Raw genomic sequence first — 16,543 nt, forward strand, 5'->3', positions numbered from 1 at the left:
GGGTGTATAACGGGCAAGGTGTATAATGGGCAGGGTGTATAACGAACGGTGTGTATAAAGGGCGGGTGTATAACGGGCACTGCTTATAACAGGCTGGTGTATAACAAGTGGGTGTATAACGGGTGGGTTGTATAACGGGCGGGATTTATAATGGGCGGGTGTATAATGGGTGGGATTTATAACAGGCGGGGTTTATAACAGGGGGGTCTATAATGGGCGGGGTGTATAACAGGTGTGGTATATAATGGACGTGGTTTATAATGGGCGGGTGTATAACAGGCGGGGTGTATAATGGGCAGGATGTATAATGGCCGGGTGTATAATGGGCAGGGTGTATAACGGGCATGATGTATAACGGGTGGGGTGTATACTGGGCTGGTGTATAACAGACAGGAGTATAATGTGTGGGCTGTATAACGGGCGGGGTGTATAACGGGTGGGTGTATAACGGGCAGATGTATAATGGGTGGTGTGTATAATGGGCTGGTGTATAACAGGCGGGGGTATAACGGTTGGGTTGTATAACGGGTGTGGTGTATAACGGGCGGGGTGTATAACGGGCGTGGTGTATAACGGGCGGGGGTATAATGGGTGGGGTGTATAATGGGCGGCGTGTATATTGTGCGTCGTGTATAACGGGCTGTGTGTATAATGGGCAGGGTGTATAACGGGCGGGTATATAACGGGTGGGGTGTATAACGGGCTGGCGTATAGCGGGCGGGGTTATAATGGGTGGGGTGTATAACGGGCGGGGAGTATAACGGGTGGGTGTATAGCGGGTGGGTGTATAACGGGTGGGGTGTATAACGGGCGGGTGTATAGCTGGCTTTTGTATAATGGTGGGGTGTATAACGGGCGGGTGTATAACGGGCGGGGTGTATAATGGGCTGGGTGTATAATGGGCTGGTGTATAACTGGTGGGAGTATAAAAGGTGGGGTGTGTAATGTGCATGGTGTATAACGGGCGGGGTGTATAACAGGCGTGGTGTATAACGGGCACGTTGTACAACGGGCAGGGTGTATAATGGGCGGGTTTATAACGGGCGAGCTGTATAACGGATGGGTGTATAATGGACGGGTTGTATAATTTGCGGGGTGTAGAATGGGCAGGGTGTATAACGGGTGGGGTGTATATCGGGCGGGTGTATAACAGGCGGGTGTATAACAGGTGGGCTGTATAACGGGCGGGGTGTTTAACGGGCAGATGTATAATGGGTGGAGTGTATAACAGGCCGAAGTATAATGGTGGGGTGTATAACGGGTGGGTGTATAACGGGCGGGGTGATTAACGGGCGGGGTGTATAATGGGGAGGTGTATAGCGGGTGGGGTGTATAATGGGGAGGTGTATAGCGGGCGGGGTGTATAATGGGCGGGTGTATTATGTGAGGGGTGTATAAAGGGTGGGGTGTATAACGGGCGGGTGTATTGCGTGTGGGGTGTATAAAGGGCGGGGTATATAACGGGTGGGTGTATAACGGGCGGGGTGATTAACGGGCGGGTGTATAACGGGCGGGTGTATAACGGGTGGGGTGTATAACGGGTGGGGTGTATAACGCACGGGTGTATAACGGGCGGGGTGTATAATGGGGAGGTGTATAGCGGGTGGGGTGTATAATGGGGAGGTGTATAGCGGGCGGGTGTATTATGTGAGGGGTGTATAAAGGGTGGGGTGTATAACGGGCGGGTGTATTACATGTGGGGTGTATAAAGGGCGGGGTATATAACGGGTGGGTGTATAACGGACCGGATATTTAATGGGCATGGTGTATAACGGGCTGTGTGTATAACAGGTGGGGGTCCAATGGGTGGGGTGTATAACGGTGGGGTGTATAACGGGTAGGTGTATAATGGGCGGGGTGTTTAACGGGCAGATGTATAATGGGTGGAGTGTATAACAGGCCGAAGTATAATGGTGGGGTGATTAACGGGTGGGTGTATAATGGGCGGGGTGATTAACGGGCGGGTGTATAACGGGCGGGTGTATAACGGGTAGGGTGTATAACGGGCGGGTGTATAACAGGCGGGTGTATTACGGACGGGGTGCATAATGGGCAGGATGTTTAATGGGTGGGCTGTATAATGGGCGGGGTGTATAACATGCGGGTGTATAATGGGTGGAGTGTATAACAGGCCGATGTATAACGGTGGGATGTATAACGGGTGGGTGTATAACGGGCGGGGTGTTTAACGGGCGGGTGTATAACGGGCGAGTGTATAACGGGTGGGGTGTATAACGGGCGGTGTGTATAACCGGGGTGTGTATAACGGGCAGGGTGTATAATGGGCATGGTGTATAACGGGCTGGGTGTATAACGGGCAGGTGTATAACGTGCGAGTTTATAACAGGTGGGGTGTATAATGGGCGGGGTCTATAATGGGTGGGATGTATAACAGGCGGGGTGTATAATGGGCATGGGTTGTAAGGGGTGCGGTATATAACAGGCGGGGTGTAAAATGGGCGGGGTGTATAACGGGCGTGTTTATAACGGGTGGGGTGTATAACGGGTGGGGTGTATAACGGGTGGGGCGTATAACGGGTGGGGTGTATAACGGGCGGGGTGTATAATGGGTGTGGTTTATAACGGGCATGGTTTATAACGGGTGGATATATAATGGTGGGTTGTATAATGGGTGGGGTATATAATGGGCATGGTGCATAACAGGCAGTGTGTATAACGGGCGGGGTGTATAATGGGCGGGGTGTATAATCGGCGTGGTTTATAACGGGCATGGTTTATAACGGGCGGATATATAATGGTGGGGTGTATAACGGGTGGGAGTATAACGGGCGGGGTGTATAACGGGCGGGGTGTATAACGGGCAGCGTTTATAACGGGCAGGGTGTATAATGGGCGGGGTGTATAACGGGCAGCGTTTATAACGGGCGGGGTGTATAACGGGCGGGATGTATAATGGGTGGTTGTATAATGGGTGAGGTGTATAACGGGCTGGTATATAACAGGCGTGGTATATAACGGGTAGGGTGTATAATGGGCGGATGTATAATGGGTGTGGTGTATAACGGGCGGGGTGTATAACGGGCGGGGTGTATAACGGACGGGTGTATACCGGTGGGGTGCATAATGGGCGGGGTGTATAATGGGCGAGGTGCATAACGGGCGTGGTGTATAACGGGCTGGGTGTATAACGGGTTGTGTGTATAACGGGCGGGGTGTATAACGGGCGTGGTATATAACGGGCGGGGTGTATAACGGGCGGGGTGTATAACGGGTGGGGTGTATAACGGGCGTGGTGTATAACGGGCGTGGTGTATAACGGGCTGGGTGTATAACGGGCGGGGTGTATAACGGGCGGGGTGTATAACGGGTGGGGTGTATAACGGGCGTGGTGTATAACGGGCTGGGTGTATAACGGGCGGGGTGTATAACGGGTTGTGTGTATAATGGGTGGGGTGTATAACGGGCGTGGTGTATAACGGGCGGGGTGTATAACGGGCGGGGTGTATAACGGGCGGGGTGTATAACGGGCTGGGTGTATAACGGGCTGGGTGTATAACGGGCGGGGTGTATAACGGGCGGGGTGTATAACGGGCGGGGTGTATAACGGGCGTGGTGTATAACGGGCTGGGTGTATAACGGGCTGGGTGTATAACGGGCAGGTGTATAACGGTGGGATGTATAACGGGCGGGGTGTATAACGGGCGGGGTGTATAACAGGCGGGTGTATTACGGACGGGGTGCATAATGGGCAGGATGTTTAATGGGTGGGCTGTATAATGGGCGGGGTGTATAACATGCGGGTGTATAATGGGTGGAGTGTATAACAGGCCGATGTATAACGGTGGGATGTATAACGGGTGGGTGTATAACGGGCGGGGTGTTTAACGGGCGGGTGTATAACGGGCGAGTGTATAACGGGTGGGGTGTATAACGGGCGGTGTGTATAACCGGGGTGTGTATAACGGGCAGGGTGTATAATGGGCATGGTGTATAACGGGCTGGGTGTATAACGGGCAGGTGTATAACGTGCGAGTTTATAACAGGTGGGGTGTATAATGGGCGGGGTCTATAATGGGTGGGATGTATAACAGGCGGGGTGTATAATGGGCATGGGTTGTAAGGGGTGCGGTATATAACAGGCGGGGTGTAAAATGGGCGGGGTGTATAACGGGCGTGTTTATAACGGGTGGGGTGTATAACGGGTGGGGTGTATAACGGGTGGGGCGTATAACGGGTGGGGTGTATAACGGGCGGGGTGTATAATGGGTGTGGTTTATAATGGGCATGGTTTATAACGGGTGGATATATAATGGTGGGTTGTATAATGGGTGGGGTATATAATGGGCATGGTGCATAACAGGCAGTGTGTATAACGGGCGGGGTGTATAATGGGCGGGGTGTATAATCGGCGTGGTTTATAACGGGCATGGTTTATAACGGGCGGATATATAATGGTGGGGTGTATAACGGGTGGGAGTATAACGGGCGGGGTGTATAACGGGCGGGGTGTATAACGGGCAGCGTTTATAACGGGCGGGGTGTATAATGGGCGGGGTGTATAACGGGCAGCGTTTATAACGGGCGGGGTGTATAACGGGCGGGATGTATAATGGGCAGGTGCATAAAGGGCGGGATTTATAATGGGCGGGGTGTATAGCGGGCGGGGTGTATAACGGACAGGGTGTATAATCAGTTGTTGTATAACGGACGGAGTGTATAACAGGCATGGTGTATAACGGCTGTGTTGTATAACGGGCAGGGTGTATAACGTGCAGGGTGTATAACGGGCGGTGTATAACGGGCGGAGTGTATAACGGGCGGGGTGTATAACGTGCAGGGTGTATAATGGGTGGTGTATAACGGGCGGGGTGTATAACGTGCAGGGTGTATAATGGGCGGTGTATAACGGGCGGAGTGTATAACGGGCGGGGTGTATAACGGGCACTGTTTATAACGGGCTGGTGTATAACAAGTGGGTGTATAACGGGCGGGTTGTATAACGGGCCGGGTTTATAATGGGCGGGTGTATAATGGGTGGGATTTATAACGGGCAGGGTTTATAACAGGCGGGTCTATAACGGATGGGGTGTATAACAGGCGTGGTATATAATGGACGTGGTTTATAACAGGCGCGGTGTATAACAGGCGGGTCTATAACGGGCGGGGTGTATAAGAGGCGTGGTATATAATGGACGTGGTTTATAACAGGCGCGGTGTATAACAGGCGGGGTGTGTACCGGGCGAGGTGCATAATGGGCGGGTGTATAACGGGCGGGTGTATAATGGGCAGGATGTATAATGGGCGGGTGTATAATGGGCGGGGTGTATAACGGGCATGATGTATAACGGGTGGGGTGTAAACTGGGCTGGTGTATAACAGACAGGGGTATAATGTGTGGGGTGTATAACGGGCGGGGTGTATAATGGGCGGGTGTATAACGGGTGGGGTGTATAACGGGTGGGGTGTATAAGGGGCGGGCTATATAACGGGCAGGGTGTATAACAGACAGGGGTATAATGTGTGGGGTGTATAACGGGCGGGTGTATAACGAGCAGGTTGTATAACGGGCGGTGTGTATAACGGTTGGGTGTATAACGGGCAGATGTATAATGGGTGGAGTGTATAACAGGCCGATGTATAACGGTGGGATGTATAACGGGTGGGTGTATAACGGGCGGGGTGTTTAACGGGCGGGTGTATAACGGGCGGGTGTATAACGGGTGGGGTGTATAACGGGCGGTGTGTATAACCGGGGTGTGTATAACGGGCAGGGTGTATAATGGGCATGGTGTATAACGGGCTGGGTGTATAACGGGCAGGTGTATAACGTGCGAGTTTATAACAGGTGGGGTGTATAATGGGCGGGGTCTATAATGGGTGGGATGTATAACAGGCGGGGTGTATAATGGGCATGGGTTGTAAGGGGTGCGGTATATAACAGGCGGGGTGTAAAATGGGCGGGGTGTATAACGGGCGTGTTTATAACGGGTGGGGTGTATAACGGGTGGGGTGTATAACGGGTGGGGCGTATAACGGGTGGGGTGTATAACGGGCGGGGTGTATAATGGGCGTGGTTTATAACGGGCATGGTTTATAACGGGTGGATATATAATGGTGGGTTGTATAATGGGTGGGGTATATAATGGGCATGGTGCATAACAGGCAGTGTGTATAACGGGCGGGGTGTATAATGGGCGGGGTGTATAATCGGCGTGGTTTATAACGGGCATGGTTTATAACGGGCGGATATATAATGGTGGGGTGTATAACGGGTGGGAGTATAACGGGCGGGGTGTATAACGGGCGGGGTGTATAACGGGCAGCGTTTATAACGGGCGGGGTGTATAATGGGCGGGGTGTATAACGGGCAGCGTTTATAATGGGCGGGGTGTATAACGGGCGGGATGTATAATGGGCAGGTGCATAAAGGGCGGGATTTATAATGGGCGGGGTGTATAGCGGGCGGGGTGTATAACGGACAGGGTGTATAATCAGTTGTTGTATAACGGACGGAGTGTATAACAGGCATGGTGTATAACGGCTGTGTTGTATAACGGGCAGGGTGTATAACGTGCAGGGTGTATAACGGGCGGTGTATAACGGGCGGAGTGTATAACGGGCGGGGTGTATAACGTGCAGGGTGTATAATGGGTGGTGTATAACGGGCGGGGTGTATAACGTGCAGGGTGTATAATGGGCGGTGTATAACGGGCGGAGTGTATAACGGGCGGGGTGTATAACGGGCACTGTTTATAACGGGCTGGTGTATAACAAGTGGGTGTATAACGGGCGGGTTGTATAACGGGCCGGGTTTATAATGGGCGGGTGTATAATGGGTGGGATTTATAACGGGCAGGGTTTATAACAGGCGGGTCTATAACGGATGGGGTGTATAACAGGCGTGGTATATAATGGACGTGGTTTATAACAGGCGCGGTGTATAACAGGCGGGTCTATAACGGGCGGGGTGTATAAGAGGCGTGGTATATAATGGACGTGGTTTATAACAGGCGCGGTGTATAACAGGCGGGGTGTGTACCGGGCGAGGTGCATAATGGGCGGGTGTATAACGGGCGGGTGTATAATGGGCAGGATGTATAATGGGCGGGTGTATAATGGGCGGGGTGTATAACGGGCATGATGTATAACGGGTGGGGTGTAAACTGGGCTGGTGTATAACAGACAGGGGTATAATGTGTGGGGTGTATAACAGGCGGGGTGTATAATGGGCGGGTGTATAACGGGTGGGGTGTATAACGGGTGGGGTGTATAAGGGGCGGGCTATATAACGGGCAGGGTGTATAACAGACAGGGGTATAATGTGTGGGGTGTATAACGGGCGGGTGTATAACGAGCAGGTTGTATAACGGGCGGTGTGTATAACGGTTGGGTGTATAACGGGCAGATGTATAATGGGTGGAGTGTATAACAGGCCGATGTATAACGGTGGGATGTATAACGGGTGGGTGTATAACGGGCGGGGTGTTTAACGGGCGGGTGTATAACGGGCGGGTGTATAACGGGTGGGGTGTATAACGGGCGGTGTGTATAACCGGGGTGTGTATAACGGGCAGGGTGTATAATGGGCATGGTGTATAACGGGCTGGGTGTATAACGGGCAGGTGTATAACGTGCGAGTTTATAACAGGTGGGGTGTATAATGGGCGGGGTCTATAATGGGTGGGATGTATAACAGGCGGGGTGTATAATGGGCATGGGTTGTAAGGGGCGCGGTATATAACAGGCGGGGTGTAAAATGGGCGGGGTGTATAACGGGCGTGTTTATAACGGGTGGGGTGTATAACGGGTGGGGTGTATAACGGGTGGGGCGTATAACGGGTGGGGTGTATAACGGGCGGGGTGTATAATGGGCGTGGTTTATAACGGGCATGGTTTATAACGGGTGGATATATAATGGTGGGTTGTATAATGGGTGGGGTATATAATGGGCATGGTGCATAACAGGCAGTGTGTATAACGGGCGGGGTGTATAATGGGCGGGGTGTATAATCGGCGTGGTTTATAACGGGCATGGTTTATAACGGGCGGATATATAATGGTGGGGTGTATAACGGGTGGGAGTATAACGGGCGGGGTGTATAACGGGCGGGGTGTATAACGGGCAGCGTTTATAACGGGCAGGGTGTATAATGGGCGGGGTGTATAACGGGCAGCGTTTATAACGGGCGGGGTGTATAACGGGCGGGATGTATAATGGGCAGGTGCATAAAGGGCGGGATTTATAATGGGCGGGGTGTATAGCGGGCGGGGTGTATAACGGACAGGGTGTATAATCAGTTGTTGTATAACGGACGGAGTGTATAACAGGCATGGTGTATAACGGCTGTGTTGTATAACGGGCAGGGTGTATAACGTGCAGGGTGTATAACGGGCGGTGTATAACGGGCGGAGTGTATAACGGGCGGGGTGTATAACGTGCAGGGTGTATAATGGGTGGTGTATAACGGGCGGGGTGTATAACGTGCAGGGTGTATAATGGGCGGTGTATAACGGGCGGAGTGTATAACGGGCGGGGTGTATAACGGGCACTGTTTATAACGGGCTGGTGTATAACAAGTGGGTGTATAACGGGCGGGTTGTATAACGGGCCGGGTTTATAATGGGCGGGTGTATAATGGGTGGGATTTATAACGGGCAGGGTTTATAACAGGCGGGTCTATAACGGATGGGGTGTATAACAGGCGTGGTATATAATGGACGTGGTTTATAACAGGCGCGGTGTATAACAGGCGGGTCTATAACGGGCGGGGTGTATAAGAGGCGTGGTATATAATGGACGTGGTTTATAACAGGCGCGGTGTATAACAGGCGGGGTGTGTACCGGGCGAGGTGCATAATGGGCGGGTGTATAACGGGCGGGTGTATAATGGGCAGGATGTATAATGGGCGGGTGTATAATGGGCGGGGTGTATAACGGGCATGATGTATAACGGGTGGGGTGTAAACTGGGCTGGTGTATAACAGACAGGGGTATAATGTGTGGGGTGTATAACGGGCGGGGTGTATAATGGGCGGGTGTATAACGGGTGGGGTGTATAACGGGTGGGGTGTATAAGGGGCGGGCTATATAACGGGCAGGGTGTATAACAGACAGGGGTATAATGTGTGGGGTGTATAACGGGCGGGTGTATAACGAGCAGGTTGTATAACGGGCGGTGTGTATAACGGTTGGGTGTATAACGGGCAGATGTATAATGGGTGGAGTGTATAACAGGCCGATGTATAACGGTGGGATGTATAACGGGTGGGTGTATAACGGGCGGGGTGTTTAACGGGCGGGTGTATAACGGGCGGGTGTATAACGGGTGGGGTGTATAACGGGCGGTGTGTATAACCGGGGTGTGTATAACGGGCAGGGTGTATAATGGGCATGGTGTATAACGGGCTGGGTGTATAACGGGCAGGTGTATAACGTGCGAGTTTATAACAGGTGGGGTGTATAATGGGCGGGGTCTATAATGGGTGGGATGTATAACAGGCGGGGTGTATAATGGGCATGGGTTGTAAGGGGCGCGGTATATAACAGGCGGGGTGTAAAATGGGCGGGGTGTATAACGGGCGTGTTTATAACGGGTGGGGTGTATAAAGGGTGGGGTGTATAACGGGTGGGGCGTATAACGGGTGGGGTGTATAACGGGCGGGGTGTATAATGGGCGTGGTTTATAACGGGCATGGTTTATAACGGGTGGAAATATAATGGTGGGTTGTATAATGGGTGGGGTATATAATGGGCATGGTGCATAACAGGCAGTGTGTATAACGGGCGGGGTGTATAATGGGCGGGGTGTATAATCGGCGTGGTTTATAACGGGCATGGTTTATAACGGGCGGATATATAATGGTGGGGTGTATAACGGGTGGGAGTATAACGGGCGGGGTGTATAACGGGCGGGGTGTATAACGGGCAGCGTTTATAACGGGCGGGGTGTATAATGGGCGGGGTGTATAACGGGCAGCGTTTATAACGGGCGGGGTGTATAACGGGCGGGATGTATAATGGGCAGGTGCATAAAGGGCGGGATTTATAATGGGCGGGGTGTATAGCGGGCGGGGTGTATAACGGACAGGGTGTATAATCAGTTGTTGTATAATGGACGGAGTGTATAACAGGCATGGTGTATAACGGCTGTGTTGTATAACGGGCAGGGTGTATAACGTGCAGGGTGTATAACGGGCGGTGTATAACGGGCGGAGTGTATAACGGGCGGGGTGTATAACGTGCAGGGTGTATAATGGGTGGTGTATAACGGGCGGGGTGTATAACGTGCAGGGTGTATAATGGGCGGTGTATAACGGGCGGAGTGTATAACGGGCGGGGTGTATAACGGGCACTGTTTATAACGGGCTGGTGTATAACAAGTGGGTGTATAACGGGCGGGTTGTATAACGGGCCGGGTTTATAATGGGCGGGTGTATAATGGGTGGGATTTATAACGGGCAGGGTTTATAACAGGCGGGTCTATAACGGATGGGGTGTATAACAGGCGTGGTATATAATGGACGTGGTTTATAACAGGCGCGGTGTATAACAGGCGGGTCTATAACGGGCGGGGTGTATAAGAGGCGTGGTATATAATGGACGTGGTTTATAACAGGCGCGGTGTATAACAGGCGGGGTGTGTACCGGGCGAGGTGCATAATGGGCGGGTGTATAACGGGCGGGTGTATAATGGGCAGGATGTATAATGGGCGGGTGTATAATGGGCGGGGTGTATAACGGGCATGATGTATAACGGGTGGGGTGTAAACTGGGCTGGTGTATAACAGACAGGGGTATAATGTGTGGGGTGTATAACGGGCGGGGTGTATAATGGGCGGGTGTATAACGGGTGGGGTGTATAAGGGGCGGGCTATATAACGGGCAGGGTGTATAACAGACAGGGGTATAATGTGTGGGGTGTATAACGGGCGGGTGTATAACGAGCAGGTTGTATAACGGGTGGTGTGTATAACGGTTGGGTGTATAACGGGCAGATGTATAATGGGTGGTGTGTATAACGGGCTGGTGTATAACAGGCGGGGGTATAATGGGCGGGGTGTATAACGGGCGTGGTGTATAACGGGCGGGGTGTATAACGGGCGGGGGTATAATGGGTGGGGTGTATAACGGGCGGCGTGTATAACCGGGGTGTGTATAATGGGCTGGGTGTATAACGGGTGGGGTGTATAACGGGCGGTTGTATAACGGGTGGGGTGTATAATGGGCTGGTGTATAGTGGGCGGGGGTATAATGGGTGGGGTGTATAACGGGTGGGTGTATAACGGGTGGGTGTATAACGGGTGGGTGTATAATGGGTGGGGTGTATAACGGGTGGGTGTATAACGGGTGGGTGTATAACGGGTGGGGTGTATAACGGGCGGGTGTATAACTGGCTTTTGTATAATGGTGGGGTGTATAACGGGCGGTTGTATAACGGGCGGGGTGTACAACGGGCTGGGTGTATGACGGGCGTGGTGTATAACGGGCACGTTGTAAAACGGGCAGGGTGTATAATGGGCGGGTTTATAACGGACAAGCTGTATAACGGATGGGGTGTATAATAGGCGGGTTGTATGCTTTGCGGGGTGTATAACGGGCGGGTGTATAACTGGCGGGGTGTATATCGGGCGGGTGTATAACAGGCGGGTGTATAACAGGCGGGCTGTATAACGGTCGGGGTGTATAACGGGCAGATGCATAACAGATGGGTTGTATAACGGGTAGGTGTATACCGGGCGGGATGTTTCACGGGTAGATGTATAATGGGTGGAGTGTATAACAGGCCGATGTATAACGGTGGGGTGTATAACGGGTGAGTGTATAACGGGCGGGGTGTTTAACGGGCAGGTGTATAACGGGCGGGTGTATAACGGGCGGGTGTATAACGGGTGGGGTGTCTAACGGGTGGGGTGTATAACCGGGGTGTGTATAACGGGCAGGGTATATAATGGGCATGGTGTATAACGGGCTGGGTGTATAACTGCTTGGGTGTATAACAGGCGGGGTGTATAACAGGCAGAGTGTATAACGGGCAGGTGTATAACGTGCGAGTTTATAACGGGTGGGGTGTATAATGGACGGGGTCTATAATGGCTGGGATGTATAACGGGCAAGGTGTATAACAGGCGGGGTGTATAATGGGCGTAGGTTGTAAGGGGCGCGGTGTATAATAGGCGGGGTGTAATGTGAGCGGGGTGTATAATGGGCGTGTTTATAACGGGTGGGGTGTATAACGGGTGGGGTGTATAACGGGCGGGCTGTATAATGGGCATGGTCCATAACAGGCAGTGTGTATAACGGGTGGGGTGTATAATGGGCGGGGTTCATAACGGGCATGGTTTATAACGGGCGGATATATAATGGTGGGGTGTATAACAGGTGGGTGTATAACGGGCAGCGTTTATAACGGGCGGGGTGTATAACGGGCGGGATGTATAATGGGCAGGTGCATAAAGGGCGGGATTTATAATGGGCGGGGTGTATAGCGGGCGGGGTGTATAACGGACAGGGTGTATAATCAGTTGTTGTATAACGGACGGAGTGTATAACAGGCATGGTGTATAACGGCTGTGTTGTATAACGGGCAGGGTGTATAACGTGCAGGGTGTATAACGGGCGGTGTATAACGGGCGGAGTGTATAACGGGCGGGGTGTATAACGTGCAGGGTGTATAATGGGTGGTTTATAACGGGCGGGGTGTATAACGTGCAGGGTGTATAATGGGCGGTGTATAACGGGCGGAGTGTATAACGTGCAGGGTGTATAATGGGCGGTGTATAACGGGCGGAGTGTATAACGGGCGGGGTGTATAACGGGCACTGTTTATAACGGGCTGGTGTATAACAAGTGGGTGTATAACGGGCGGGTTGTATAACGGGCGGGGTTTATAATGGGCGGGTGTATAATGGGTGGGATTTATAACGGGCAGGGTTTATAACAGGCGGGTCTATAACGGATGGGGTGTATAACAGGCGTGGTATATAATGGACGTGGTTTATAACAGGCGCGGTGTATAACAGGCGGGTCTATAACGGGCGGGGTGTATAAGAGGCGTGGTATATAATGGACGTGGTTTATAACAGGCGCGGTGTATAACAGGCGGGGTGTGTACCGGGCGAGGTGCATAATGGGCGGGTGTATAACGGGCGGGTGTATAATGGGCAGGATGTATAATGGGCGGGTGTATAATGGGCGGGGTGTATAACGGGCATGATGTATAACGGGTGGGGTGTAAACTGGGCTGGTGTATAACAGACAGGGGTATAATGTGTGGGGTGTATAACGGGCGGGGTGTATAATGGGCGGGTGTATAACGGGTGGGGTGTATAAGGGGCGGGCTATATAACGGGCAGGGTGTATAACAGACAGGGGTATAATGTGTGGGGTGTATAACGGGCGGGTGTATAACGAGCAGGTTGTATAACGGGCGGTGTGTATAACGGTTGGGTGTATAACGGGCAGATGTATAATGGGTGGTGTGTATAACGGGCTGGTGTATAACAGGCGGGGGTATAACGGGCGGGGTGTATAACGGGCGTGGTGTATAACGGGCGGGGTGTATAACGGGCGGGGGTATAATGGGTGGGGTGTATAACGGGCGGCGTGTATAACCGGGGTGTGTATAATGGGCTGGGTGTATAACGGGTGGGGTGTATAACGGGCGGTTGTATAACGGGTGGGGTGTATAATGGGCTGGTGTATAGTGGGCGGGGGTATAATGGGTGGGGTGTATAACGGGTGGGTGTATAACGGGTGGGTGTATAACGGGTGGGTGTATAATGGGTGGGGTGTATAACGGGTGGGTGTATAACGGGTGGGTGTATAACGGGTGGGGTGTATAACGGGCGGGTGTATAACTGGCTTTTGTATAATGGTGGGGTGTATAACGGGCGGGTGTATAACGGGCGGGGTGTACAACGGGCTGGGTGTATGACGGGCGTGGTGTATAACGGGCACGTTGTAAAACGGGCAGGGTGTATAATGGGCGGGTTTATAACGGACGGGTTTATAACGGACAAGCTGTATAACGGATGGGGTGTATAATAGGCGGGTTGTATGCTTTGCGGGGTGTATAACGGGCAGGTGTATAACTGGCGGGGTGTATATCGGGCGGGTGTATAACAGGCGGGTGTATAACAGGCGGGCTGTATAACGGTCGGGGTGTATAACGGGCAGATGCATAACAGATGGGTTGTATAACGGGTAGGTGTATACCGGGCGGGATGTTTCACGGGTAGATGTATAATGGGTGGAGTGTATAACAGGCCGATGTATAACGGTGGGGTGTATAACGGGTGAGTGTATAACGGGCGGGGTGTTTAACGGGCAGGTGTATAACGGGCGGGTGTATAACGGGCGGGTGTATAACGGGTGGGGTGTCTAACGGGTGGGGTGTATAACCGGGGTGTGTATAACGGGCAGGGTATATAATGGGCATGGTGTATAACGGGCTGGGTGTATAACTGCTTGGGTGTATAACAGGCGGGGTGTATAACAGGCAGAGTGTATAACGGGCAGGTGTATAACGTGCGAGTTTATAACAGGTGGGGTGTATAATGGACGGGGTCTATAATGGCTGGGATGTATAACGGGCAAGGTGTATAACAGGCGGGGTGTATAATGGGCGTAGGTTGTAAGGGGCGCGGTGTATAATAGGCGGGGTGTAATGTGAGCGGGGTGTATAATGGGCGTGTTTATAACGGGTGGGGTGTATAACGGGTGGGGTGTATAACGGGCGGGCTGTATAATGGGCATGGTCCATAACAGGCAGTGTGTATAACGGGTGGGGTGTATAATGGGCGGGGTTCATAACGGGCATGGTTTATAACGGGCGGATATATAATGGTGGGGTGTATAACAGGTGGGTGTATAACGGGCAGCGTTTATAACGGGCGGGGTGTATAACGGGCGGGATGCATAATGGGCAGGTGTATAAAGGGCAGGATTTATAATGGGCGGGGTCTATAGCGGGCGGGGTGTATAACAGACAGGGTGTATAATCAGTTGTTGTATAATGGACGGAGTGTTCAACAGGCATGGTGTATAACGGCCGTGTTGTATAACGGGCGGGTGTATAACGGGCGGGGTTTATAATGGGTGGGTGTATAACGGGCGGGGTTTATAACAGGGGATGTTTAAACGGCGGGGTGTATAATGGGCGGGGTGTATATCAGGCGGGGTGTATAACGGGCGGGGTGTATAATGGGCGGGGTGTATATCAGGCGGGGTGTATAATGGGCGGGGTGTATAATGGGCGGGGTGTATATCAGGCGGGGTGTATAACGGGCGGGGTGTATAATGGGCAGGTTGTATAACGGGCAGGGTGTATAATGGACGGGTTTAGAACGGGCGGGGTTTATAATGGGGATGTGTAAATGGCGGGGTGTATAATGGGCGGCGTGTGTAACGGGCAGGTTGCATAACGGGCACGTTGTACAACGGGCAGGGTGTATAATGGGTGGGTTTATAACGGGCGAGCTGTATAACGGACGGGGTGCATAATGGGCGGGTTGTATAATGTGCGGGGTGTATAACAGGCGAGCTGTATAACGGGTGGGCCGCATAACGGTCAGATGCATAACTGGCAGGGTGTTTAACGGGCACATGTATAATGGGTAGGGTGTATTATGTGTTGGGTGCATAATGGGCAGGATGTATAATGAGCGAGTGTATCCGGGCTGGTGTATAGAAACATAGAAGATAAGAGCAGGAATAGGCCATTCGGCCCTTCGAGCCTGCTCCGCCATTCAATGAGATCATGGCTGATCATGGAATTGGAGTCTTAAATCGAGCACCTTAGACCGCTCGGCCAAGATACGTCACTAAATTGAGTAGGCCCCAGTGAGATTTGAACTCACAACCCCTGGTTTATAAGGCCAGTGCTCTAACCCCTGAGCTACGGAGCCATCTGCGTGGATAAATATTGGCCAGGACACCGAGGATAACTCCACTGCTCCCCTTTAAAATAGTGCCATGGGATCTTTTACATCCACCTGAGAGAGCAGACGGGGCCTCGGTTTAACGTCTCGTCCTAAAGACGGCACCTCCGACAGTGCAACACTCGCTCAGCACTGCACAGGAGTATCAGCCTAGCTTTATGTGCTCAAGTCCCTGGAGTGGGACTTGAACCCACAACCTTCTGACTCAGAGGCGAGTGTGCTACCCACTTTTTTTTTATTATACTTTATTGAACATTAAGAACATTTACAACATCGTGATCATTACATTGTATGATATAAAAAAAATTCCACCGCTCTGCACAGCCATTCCGCAACCACCTTTTAACATCAAAACCTGAAGTTTAATTTGTCACCTGCAACATATATTAATCAATTGTACTTTAAAAATTGGTTGTAAAATACTGTCCTTAAATTCCTTTCTGAATAAAACATCCACAGAGCCTTATAATGATCTTTTAGCATAAATTTAAAATACTCTTTTAGATTGATTCTCCTCCCCTTAAAAACAGAGCATTCCTTCTTTGCACAATCACGAATCTAGCCAAACTGAACATTAAATTAATTGCCGCTCCGCTAGACCCTGGCAGACTCTCCTGCAATCCCCATCTCAAAATTGAGTCC

The 16,543-nt window shown here is 51.8% G+C and overlaps 1 non-coding gene across 1 annotated transcript; it reads right to left on the bottom strand.

The window, feature by feature from the left end:
* Nucleotides 1-15,795: 15,795 nt before the first annotated feature.
* On the bottom strand, nt 15,796-15,868 carry trnai-uau (transfer RNA isoleucine (anticodon UAU)). The gene has a single exon. It is a non-coding gene; the product is annotated as a tRNA-Ile (tRNA).
* Nucleotides 15,869-16,543: the final 675 nt, after the last annotated feature.

Source organism: Somniosus microcephalus, chromosome 4 (genome assembly GCF_052327205.1).
Source record: "Somniosus microcephalus isolate GS21.2 chromosome 4, FLI_Smic_1.0, whole genome shotgun sequence".
Classification (NCBI taxonomy): Eukaryota; Metazoa; Chordata; class Chondrichthyes; order Squaliformes; family Somniosidae; genus Somniosus; species Somniosus microcephalus.